The sequence below is a fragment of the Oncorhynchus masou genome, unplaced genomic scaffold (genome assembly GCF_036934945.1).
Source record: "Oncorhynchus masou masou isolate Uvic2021 unplaced genomic scaffold, UVic_Omas_1.1 unplaced_scaffold_1257, whole genome shotgun sequence".
NCBI lineage: Eukaryota > Metazoa > Chordata > Actinopteri > Salmoniformes > Salmonidae > Oncorhynchus > Oncorhynchus masou.
In genome coordinates, this window is record NW_027002395.1 from 93,656 (window position 1) to 106,016 (window position 12,361).

General features: G+C 42.8%; 1 long non-coding RNA gene across 1 annotated transcript; it reads right to left on the bottom strand.

The window, feature by feature from the left end:
- Positions 1-1,577: 1,577 nt before the first annotated feature.
- LOC135530110 (uncharacterized) lies at positions 1,578-2,655 on the bottom strand. The gene is made up of 3 exons (XR_010453803.1): positions 2,311-2,655; positions 2,042-2,105; positions 1,578-1,898 (listed from the first exon to the last, which is right to left on the bottom strand). It is a non-coding gene; the product is annotated as an uncharacterized LOC135530110 (long non-coding RNA).
- Between the last annotated feature and the right edge of the window lie 9,706 nt (positions 2,656-12,361).

Genomic DNA, 12,361 nt, shown 5'->3' on the forward strand with positions numbered 1-12,361 from the left:
TCAACCCTCAAAAACAAATGTTGATCCCCATGTAACGACACGTGATATTCCACAGGGGGAACTAAAGGTCTGTAAGAAAGGAGGTTGAACACTTTGTACTTTGAACACCATCTAAACTTACACACAGCCAAACATTTAAATGACAGAAAATGTCATATCTGCTCTCACACAGTACATTAATACATGATGATCCCTTGGGTTTTTCACAGTCCATCATAATAAATACTTTTTGGCAACTTATGTGTTGTTGTCTAAGGTTCATTCCATTGAAACGCATTCTCTCCACCAAAGCCCAAAGCTTAATAGCATTATAAAGATATCACTCAAGTTTAAGAGGTGTTACTACATTTTTGTAGAGATTTATATGGGCGCCAGCGCAAAGACTCACATTGCACTGTAAGATCAGTCATGCATCGTACCGTCTCTCTCTAGAAACATGCATGAGAAAGCTATGACGCAGCAGAGAAGTATGTCTTTGTCAATTGTTCAAGAAAGAAGAGCGAGGGATAGAGAGCAAAGCATAGAAGGATGTTGGGTTACATATGAACACTTTCCATCATACTCTCAGGAAGGTTAGGTTAGTTAGGCTACATGTGATTGTGCGTCACAATAACTGAAACACAGCCTTCTTTCTTTCAGTATTCCATAAACTGGGAAACATTTGCATACATTTCAATTTCCCTGGCCGGCAGTGAAGGGGTTAATCAACTGTGTGCTCTCAGTTTATGCTCATCAGCAGAATCTGTCTGCCACAGATGCTGCGCTAATGCTAATCTTCTATCACAGAGAGCGCTGACAACCAGAGGTGTTTCCAGAGGCCAACAACACAGAGCAGGTTACAGAAGCTTCAAACCTAACCACACACACACACACACACCTTTGTAACACAGTCTTGTATTTGTAACCAATTTAGGATTCCTCACAAATCCATACTTTTTGAGGACCATGCTTTCCAGACATCATAGAAGCACAGAAATTACACTCATGAGTTAGAAAAAACTATATATTATGAGGAAATCCTGTAAAGTTGCTGACTCCTTGAAAAAAGTTTACTTGTAATTTTAACAACTACTTGAGACCGAACATTGCAAATCAAATCGGTCTCATACACATATGGTTAGCAGATGTTTATACGAGTGTAGCGAAATGCTTGTACGCTTCTAGTTCCAACCGTGCAGAAATATCTAACAAGTAATCTAACAATTTCACGACAACTACCTGTGTTAAGGAATAGTTCCTTTGTAAAGAGATGGCATTATGAAAGACTACATTAAATAAAGGTTGACTACAATACAGTACTTGACCATCTCTCTGTATTAACTCTACAAGGTTACAGCTGTATCTGCAGAGAGTGTGTTGACATTAAACTAACAATCCCAACTTAATAACTACATAGATAAGGATGTGAGAGGAGAATGTGCAATGATGACATCAAAGCAGACTCAATCTGTATGGAATCTAAGCTCAACAATGGTAATCATTCTGTGTTAACATCTATTCTGACACACTAGTTCCAGATCTAACGTCTTGACTTGTGTCCAATCCAAACTGAACCGTTCTGTGCTGGCATGGTTGGAAATACACTAACTGATAAAGACAGGATTGATCTGGACCAGCACAGTACGGCCATAAATTGACACTACAGAGTGAAAATGCACTGACTGAAGGGAGCAGGAAACATGCTTACTGTGTGAGCCTCTCTTTTGTCCCAGTTTGGTCATTGGCTGTTTGGCCCGAATCGCTGACATCTCTCCTGGAAAATATGTTGAAAAGCACATTTAATTAAGAATAGGTCCATGTGTATGTAAGGTATAGGCATACCGGTCAGGATTCTTCAGACGACTCCTCTTTCTCAGAGTCATTCTCTGATGCGCAATCAGTGGCCGCAGCATCCATTTCTTCAGACATAATAGTTTGTAAAATACAATAAAAACAAAATCAAATTGCAGCAAGTTAAATCAATGCACAACAAATTAGAGTCATTAGCATTTTTTGCCAGATTGAAAATGCACTGACTGAAGACAGTAGTAAAAATGTTTACCGTGTGAACCTCTCTTTTGTCTCAGCGTTCCCTTGGTCATTGGCCCGAATCGCTGACATCTCTCCTGGAAAACATCCGTGGGAATCATGTCAGTTTCACCCAATCCAACCTATGAACCAATCCATAAGCGATAAATGATGGAGCAACTCAAAATGCAGGTTTATAACAGCTGTGCCAGTCAAGCCTATTGAATATGGTATGAGAGGGACGGCTACAGCCACACAAACCCTACAGATAAGGCCATGTAGTGAGAGGGGAACGCGCAATACCATGCTGAAATGAAGGCAGACTCCATCAGGGTGGATCCTAACCTTTTTCACACCACTGTACAATCCAAACTGAACCGTTCTGTGCTGGCATGGTTGGAAATACACTAACTGACAGAGATGGTCGCCTCGCTTCGCGTTCTTAGTAAACTATGCAGTATTTTATTTGGGGGTGGGGGGGAATTTTACACCTTTTCCTCCCCAATTTCGTATTATCCAATTGTTTAGTAGCTTCTATCTTGTCTCATCGCTATAACTCCCGTACGAGGTTGAAAGTCATGCGTTCTCCGATACACAACCCAACCAAGCCACACTGCTTCTTAACACAGCGCGCATCCAACCCGGAAAGCCAGCTGCACCAATGTGTCGGAGGAAACACCGTGCACCTGGCAACCTTTGTTAGCGCGCACTGCGCCCGGCCCGCCACAGATATCCCTACCGGCCAAACCATCCCTAACCCGAACGACGCTAGGCCAACTGTGCGTCGCCCCACGGACCTCCCGGTCGCGGCCGGTTACGACAGAGCCTGGGCGCGAACCCAGAGTCTCTGGTGGCACAGCTGGCACAGCCCACCCGGGAGGCAGTATTTTTTTGTTTTTGTTATGTCTATTTCTTACACTGTTCCCCAGGAAATCTGAAGTCTAATTACATACAGCCGGGAAGAACTATTGGATATAAGAGCAACGTCAACATTACGACCAGGAATATGACTTTCCCAAAGCGGATCCTCTGTTTGGACCAGAGGATCAGCGGGGTGGAAATTTGGCTTGTCACCAAAAACACTCACAAAACTTTACAGATGCACAATCGAGAGCATCCTGTCGGGCTGTATCACCGCCTGGTACGGCAACTGCTCCGCCCACAACCGTAAGGCTCTCCAGAGGGTAGTGAGGTCTGCACAACGCATCACAAGGGGCAAACTACCTGCCCTCCAGGACAACTACACCATCCGATGTCACAGAAAGGCCAAAAAGGTCATCAAGGACAACAACCACCTGAGCCACTGCCTGTTCACCCAGGCTATCATCCAGAAGGTGAAATCAGTACAGGTGCATCAAAGCTGGGACCGAGAGACTGAAAAAACAGCTTATATCTCAAGGCCATCAGACTTTTAAACAGCCATCACTAACATTGAGTGGCTGCTGCTTACATACTGACTCAAATCTCTAGCCACTTTAATAATTAAAAATTGGGTGTAATAAATGTATCACTAGTCACTTTTAACAATGCTACTTTCTAAACTGTTTACATTACTCATCTCATATTACTCATCTCATGTATATACTGTACTCTATACCATCTTCTGTATCTCCCTCATCCATATACTTACATGTACATATTCTTATTCTTATATATATATTTTTTTTTTTCACCTTTATTTAACCAGGTAGGCTAGCTGAGAACAAGTTCTCAATTACAACTGCGACCTGGCCAAGATAAAGCAAAGCAACACAAACAACAACACAGAGTTACACATGGAATAAACAAACATACAGTCAACAATACAATAGAAAATGTCTACAGTGAGGCAAAAAAGTGGGAAATAAGTATTTGGTCAATAACAAAAGTTTATCTCAATACTTTGATTCATTAAATTGGCAGTCATTGCAGCCAATAAATGCACAGCTATTATATGGAAGAGTGACACTCCGCCAAGCAAGCAGATGTGTCTAAAAGAACTATCTTCCTATATTCCATCTGAAAGAATAAGATACAATTGACGTAATAAACCCTTTGAATTTACTGATGTCTGGGGGGACTTTCAGTAGTTTCTAGAGACGTCACCTTAGCTGCCGCATTACTACTTTCTTCATTAATCTATTATTATTATTATTTGTTTTTGTGTTGAATCATTTATTTTCTAGCATGGAATGTGAAGGTCATTCTGTTTCTTTTTTTGTTGTTAATCAGTGAAGCTAATACCGGTAGAGGGGAGGGTGGGGGAGTTCCTGTGTTGGGGAGGGAAGGGTTTTGCACGATGTGCACCCATGTAGCATGGTGTTTTGTTTTGGGTGGAAGGAATAACAGGGCATTATCTGTATCATATTCTGATGATTGTTAAATTGTAACAAAAAAAGAAATGGCAATAAATATATTGTACAAAAAAAAGTATGACAATTGAGTACTTTTTCCACCACTGGTTATTTACATTTTAGTCATTGAGCATACGGTCACACTGGTTACCCGTGGGAATCACACCCACAACCCTGGCGACTAAACCACACTGATTCATCAAATAGCAGAACCAAATGACCTGGTTTGAAGTTGAGATGACATGGTGCTTTGACTCAAAACGAATGCACGACAAGAAAACACACACAACTACTACTATTATAGTATAGAAGTCAAAATACCAGTAGCTATGTTCCTACTTGGACATAATCAAAAACATTGACACCACAGTGATTCTCGTTCTAAGAGGATGCTCTAATAAATTAACAATTGCAATTGTCAGATGTATTTGAGTACTGGGAATTGATTTGCCGTGCATATATGCTGATAAGTTGAATATGAAACTAAAATCGTGAATGTTTTTCAAAGGCGTCCGTGGCGTCAGCTGCGAACGTTCCACACAGATGTTCAATGAGCGATCGAGTTCTAGGAAACTCACTCGGTCTACTCTCATTTTAATACATTCAAAACCACTACTGTAATGAAAATAAAAGCCAATAAACTGAATATTTACTGCCAAAGTACTATCTTATTCAAATGTTGAATTAGGCCTATTTTATTTAATTTTACATTTCATGCCTATTCAAGTGGTTTTGACAAACTTTTATGATCTGGACGGCTACTATGTCATAATGTACATGATGTCATAATGAAGCATTCTTTTGTTAAAATAAAACATTCCTTAGACAGGTCATTGACGCTCTTCCTGAACTAAGGTAGGACCTATAATTTAATGAAATAATCTCAAATACACTACTTTTATCTTATGACAACTTTATTTGATCAATAACTGTAAGAAAAACTGTTATGTTTTGTGATTTGTGACAAAAAAAAGTATTTCTTTAAACTAGGTATTGTGGTCTTGTGTTTCTGTTTTCAATAATATATTCTTGAAACTGTATAGTCAAATCCTACGTGAGCAAATTATCTGGAAGTCCAAATTGAAGGTAGGCCTCAGTCTGTGAATCTTTCATTTTTATGAATTTGTGACCATTTTGGCAGGAATTGGAGTGTCCTTTGAAAGTGGAAAAACACTAGTTTATAAAAACAACTTTGATCAAATTCTATTGTAATCTATGTAATTTATTCTATATTCTTATTCTCAAACATGTTGTTTGCTCTTCCACTGTGACTCTCACAGCCATGAAAGACAGAGGGAAGTCCAGGACTAGGACACAAGAGACCAGTCAGAACAGTTCTGAGAACAGCCTGACAGACATCCTCAGTGTCCGGTGTGCCAGTGATATTGTCCTACAGCCAATGCCACCAGGGAGAAAGAATAGCCGATCCCACTTCCACAACATGGATGTGACGAAAGAGAGGGCTGACATGGGAAGGCTTCCGATGGCCATTCCACCCATCAGGCTCCCAATGCTCACTGTGACCTCTCTCAATGCCCAAAGGAACAAAAACACCCTCAAGGTGCCTCGCATGCCTCGTCTGCAGCTGGAGGGACAGATGGGTAGCAAGCATCTGGGTCCGGTTAAAACCAAAACCGGAGGGAGCACATTTACCTCCAGCCACAAGAAGGAGCCAGAGGTTAAATCCAGCAGACCTCAGACACCAGGAAGCATCCCTAGGAGGCCCAATTTATGCTACACTGCAGCCAAGGCAGTAGCTCATTTATCTGGGACTCCATGCAGCCAGTCTGAGGTCAGGATCCAGGCCAATCCTCTCAAGAGGTCTAACATCCAGGACCAAAGGCCCCGCTCTCCTCCTGCTCAGGCCAGACTGTCTCTGTCCGACGGCAGCCTCTTGCAGCCGCCATGTTCTCCTGTGGATGTCCTCCAGCCGGAGGTCCAGGCCAGCAGAAGCCTGGCTCGACCCAAGACCGGGATAGCTAGGATAACAAGACATACTGATGGCAGCACTCTGAGGTTCCCTAACCAGACCTTAGAGCTTATAAACTCCATGGGCAGGAGGGAGAGCACCAATTCTTTCCCTGTGCTACCAACCATTGCAGTGTCAGCCTCACCTGCCCAGATGGCCATCCCATTGCCTACCCCAATGGTCAGCAATGTGCCTGACCTTCTGGTGCCTACTCCATCTGCTTCTCCGGTTCCTTCCAGCCGAGTGCCTGCCCCACCTGCCTCCCCAGTGCCAGCCCGGCCTGCCAACTCCAGATCACGGCGTGTGTCGAAGAGGATCCAGCTCTTACAGATCCAGTCTGCTATGCTGGACCAGCAGCTACCGGAACAACTGGGTGACAGACAAATCATATTACCCTCTGAGCCCCTGTCCTTCAGTTGCACTGAGAGGTTGTTCCTCTGTGGTCCACCTTTAGTCTGTGGAGATGATGGCTGTCACCCCCTGACCAGACCTACGCCCAGCCACACAGGTCGCACTGACCACTCCCCTTTACTGACCAATAGGAGAGCCGTGCAGGCGGGTGAGAAGTGCCCCTTTGATACCCCCTTGACCCCCTTGGTCCCACTGGCAGAACAGCCTCCTATCAAGCGGGGGCACATGCCCGCCTCCCGTGCCAAGGCCGAGCGGGAATGGGAGAATAGCCAACGAGAGCGCAGGAAGAGAGTGAAGCCCATTCACTGGGACGTTAACTTTAAGTCTGGGCCTTTCTTCCCAGTGTGTGTCTCTCCATCACTGCCCTCGATCTTGGAGGTGGATGAAGAGTCTCTTTCTGAAGAGATGGAGCAAAGCCAGTTGTAAGGGGTCGCACACACACACACCTTCATTTTATTTATTTTTTACCTTTATTTAAATTGTGAAGTTAGTTAAGAACAAATTCTTATTTACAATGACGACCTACCCCGGCCAAACCCTAACCCGGACGACACTGGGCCAATTGTGAGCCGCCCTATGGGACCAGTGCCTTATACCGCTGCGCCAATCGGGAGCCCTATTGAGACCTCATGGCCTCCCATGGACCAGAGAGGATCAACCAGCATCATCCCAGCATCTGCCCTGCCTGCCATCCTAGTACCTCCACTGCCCTTTCAACCCCAAACCACAAAGCGCAGGTGACAGAAATTATCCAGCGCCCAAGATCCAGGCTGTTGTGCATGAGCTGCAGCAGCTACTGTCGGAAGTACTGTTGGAACAGACTTTTCCTATGAGACCCAACAGGAGCCACAAGCTGTCAAAGTACTTTCATCCCTGGGGGTGTGGAGCTTCTCGAACAGTGTTCTCTTCCTGAAGATGGACTGCTTCAACCCCTTAGGAGTATCCAGAGTATCTAGTACGCTGGTGTGATGATAGAATATGTTCCTGAGTATCAACTAGAGATTAATATTAATCCACTTGTTATTCTAGTTAGGCAAATGTTAATTTAGCATCACCATGTTCCAAAGAATTCTGTTTCTATAAAGTTTTATTGCAGTTGAAAATGATCTGTGGTGTGTGTTGTTGGTTTCTTGTGAGCTATGAAGTATACCCTTTTAGTAGAATGTTTATTTCTTCATTGGATTTGTTGATTTGTTGACCAAAGAGTAGAGGTAAGTGCTGACCGGACTAATATAAGTGAAGGTCCGATTCAAATTTGTATTAATCCGAAGGAGGCACATCTGACGCAAAGAGGCCCTGTCTCAACTTGCACATGTAAGGGAAGCAGACAGCTGCAGATGAAATATAACTGCTGGGTTCTGCGGTAACCAGGTCTCTCTTGCCAAAAGAACCCACTTTTGCAAGAAAGACCTGGATAGTGCCACATAAGACAACGCTTATATAAATTATTCCTTTTATACGAATAAAAATGACCCCTTTATCTGGAATAGATGTAGTGATGCCTTACATTTGTGAAATATGAATGACATTTGCTTAGCCTTCAAACTGTGCTTCGTTTAAAATACTGTTGGTTGGACTGCGAGGCAGTGACTGTATCGTTTTTCTTTTGATCTGAAGCCTGACACTGTACGACACGTCGTGTCTCATCCTTCGTCTTTTGAATAAAGCTTCCTCGGCATGATTTTATTCTAACATTATCCATGTTTGTTTTTTCAACCCTCAAAAACAAATGTTGATCCCCATGTAACGACACGTGATATTCCACAGGGGGGCACTAAAGGTCTGTAAGAATGGAGGTTGAACACTTTGTACCTTGAACACCATCTAAACTTACACACAGCCTCAACTATTTAAATGACAGAAAATGTCATATCTGCTCTCACACAGTACATTAAAACATGATGATCCCTTGGGTTTTTCACAGTCCATCATAATAAATACTTTTTGGCAACTTATGTGTTGTTGTTTAAGGTTCATTCCCAAAACGCATTCTCTCCACCAAAGCCCAAAGCTTACTAGCATTATAAAGATATCACTCAAGTTTAAGAGGTGTTACCACATTTTTGTAGAGATTTATATGGGCGTCAGCGCCAAGACACACATTGCACTGTAAGATCAGTCATGCATCGTACCGTCTCTCTCTAGAAACATGCATGAGAAAGCTATGACGCAGCAGAGAAGTATGTCTTTGTCAATTGTTCAAGAAAGAAGAGCGAGGGATAGAGAGCAAAGCATAGAAGGATGTTGGGTTACATATGAACACTTTCCATCATACTCTCAGGAAGGTTAGGTTAGTTAGGCTACATGTGATTGTGCGTCACAATAACTGAAACACAGCCTTCTTTCTTTCAGTATTTTCCATAAACTGGGAAACATTTGTCATACATTTCAATTTCCCTGGCCGGCAGTGAAGGGGTTAATCAACTGTGTGCTCTCAGTTTATGCTCATCAGCAGAATCTGTCTGCCAAACATTTGCATACATTTCAATTTCCCACACACAGTGGCCGGCAGTGGGTGATTTCAATTATGAGGAAATCTGTAGCTGTGCTGACTCTTGAGTTTATTTAATTTTAACATCAGCAGAATCTGGTCGGTTGTGTTTGTATTGCGAAATGCTTGTACGCTTCTAGTTCCAACCGTGCAGAAATATCTAACAAGTAATCTAACAATTTCACGACAACTACCTGTGTAAAGGAATATTTAAGAATATGTACATATAAATATAAGGATGAGCGATGGCCGAACGGCATAGGCAAGATGCAGTAGACGGTATAGAGTACAGTATATACATATGAGATGAGTACTGTAGGGTATGTAAACATTATAAATGGTGGCATTATTTAAGTGACTAGTGATACATTTATTACATCGAATTATTCATTATTAAAGTGGCTAGAGATTGAGTCTGTATGTTGGCAGCAGCCACTCAATGCATTGCAATGCATTGCCATAAGCCACAGAGAGAATGCCTCCTATGAAATTTATAAAAGCTATCCAACTGCCTAAGTTGTACCTAATGGAAGCGTAAAATAATTAACCATTTTAAATTCTCGATATTTGACGCATTATTTCTATTTTATGACTGAAAATATTCATGTAGAATGTCAGAATGATGCAACACAGAAGGCAACTCAACGGCTATAGTGTAGTTCTTCATTAAAGTATTTAAACTGGAACAACCATTTTAGTAATGGATTCAATATATCCAAGTAACAGATTAATAGCTTAGAATTTTCTTTATTTTTCTGTAACATTCAAAGTCAGCAGGCTTTGTATTCTTGAGACCTTAGTCACTCCAAAAGTGAACAATCCACCAGGAAAAACTTCCCCCGAACAGTGAGATAGAGGACATTCGTCATCTGCCTATGAGCTTAAGTCAAGTCAGTCCCATTAAATCCTCAGAAGTACACCAAGAGAGCCAGAAGCATCTCATACACTTATTTTCTCTGATCTGCAACTATTCTGTTGTGTACATAGAACTGTACTGCTCTCCAGTCCCTGTTTACTAGCGCTTGGGGAGAATCAGAAATGAATGCGTTTTCCAGGCATTTTTCCCCATTCGGATAAAGTTCATCAAGGAATCTTCAACTGCATCCACCTCTATTGTCGACCAACACCTTTTTGTTCCTTTGTAAAGAGATGGCATTATGAATGACTACATTAAATAAAGGTTTACAACAACACAGTACTTGAACATCTCTCTGTATAAACTCTACAAAGTTACAGCTGTATCTGCAGAGAGTGTGTTGAAATTAAACTAACAATCCCAACTAAATAACTACATAGATAAGGATGTGAGAGGAGAATGTGCAATGCTGACATCAAAGCAGAATCAATCTGTATGGAATCTAAGCTCAACAATCTGTTTACAATGTAAACCTTCTAATAAAAGCAATACCTATTAAATCAAGTTCCCTCCCTCAAGAAAAAAAGTGTGGTAATCCTTCTGTGTTAACATCTATTCTGACACACTAGTTCCAGATCTAACGTCTTGACTTGTGTCCAATCCAAACTGAACCGTTCTGTGCTGGCATGGTTGGAAATACACTAACTGATAAAGACAGGATTGATCTGGACCAGCACAGTACGGCCATAAGTTGACACAACAGAGTGAAAATACACTGACTGAAGGGAGCAGGAAACATGCTTACCGTGTGAGCCTCTCTTTTGTCCCAGTTTTCCCTTGGTCATTGGCTGTTTGGCCCGAATCGCTGACATCTCTCCTGGAAAATATTTTGAAAAGGACATTGTAATTAAAAATAGGTCCATGTGTAAATCTTAAGTCTAATTACATACAACCGGGAAGAACTATTGGATATAAGAGCAAAGTCAACTTACCAACATTACGACCAGGAATATGGCTTTCCCAAAGTGGATCCTCTGTTTGGACCACCACCCAGGACAATGGATCGGATTCCAGAAGGCGAGCAAAAACAATGGCGCCCCAGAAGGGGAAGACGGAGCGGTCTCTGGTCAGGTTCCATAGACGGGCACATCGCTCACCGCTCCCGAGTAAACTACTCGCCAATGTCCAGTCTCTTTACCACAAGGTAGACGAAATTTGAGCAAGGGTTGCCTTCCAGAGAGACATCAGAGATTGTAACATTCTCTGTTTCACGGAAACATGGCTCACTCGGGATACGTTATCAGACTCGGTACAGCCACCCGGTTTCTACACACATCTCGCCGACAGAAACAAACATCTCTCTGGTAAGAAGAAGGGCGGGTGTGTATGTCTTATGATTAAAGAGTCGCAAATCTGACCACAACTCGATTTTGTTGCTCCCAGCCTAAAGACAGAAACTAAAACAGGAAACGCCCGTGCTCAGGTCTGTTCAATGCTGGTCCGACCAAACTGATTCCACACTTCAAGATTGCTTCGATCACGTGGACTGGGATATGTTCCGGATAGCCTTAGACAACCACATTGATGTATACGCTGATTCGGTGAGCGAGTTTATTAGCAAGTGCATCAGTGATGTTGTACCCACGGTGACTATTAAAACCTTCCCCAACCAGAAACCAAGGATTGATGGCAGCATTCGCACAAATCTGAAACCGCGAACCACTGCTTCTAATCATGGCAAGGCAACCGGAAACATGACCGAATACAAACAGTGTAGCTACTCCCTCCGCAAGGCAATCAAACAAGATAAGCGTCAGTATAGAGACAATAGAGTCGCAATTCAATGGCTCAGACACGAGACCTATGTGGCAGGGTCTACAGTCAATCACGGATTATAAAAAGAAAACCAGCCCCGTCGTGGACACTGACGGCTTGCTCCCAGACAAACTAAACAACTTCTTTGCTCGCTTTGAGGACAATACCGTGCCACATACACGGCCCGCTACCAAAACCTGCGGGCTCTTTTTCACCGCAGCCAACGTGAGTAAAACATTTAAACGTGTTAAAACTCGCAAGGTTGCCGGCCCAGACGGCATCCCTAGCCGTGTCCTCAGAGCATGCGCAGACCAGCTGGCTGGTGTGTTTACGGACATATTCAATAAATCCCTAACCCAGTCTGCTGTACCCACATGCTTCAAGAGTGCCACCATTGTTCCTGTTCCCAAGAAAGCTAATGTAACTGAGCTAAATGACTATCGCCCCGTAGCACTCACTTCCGTCATCATGAAGTGCTT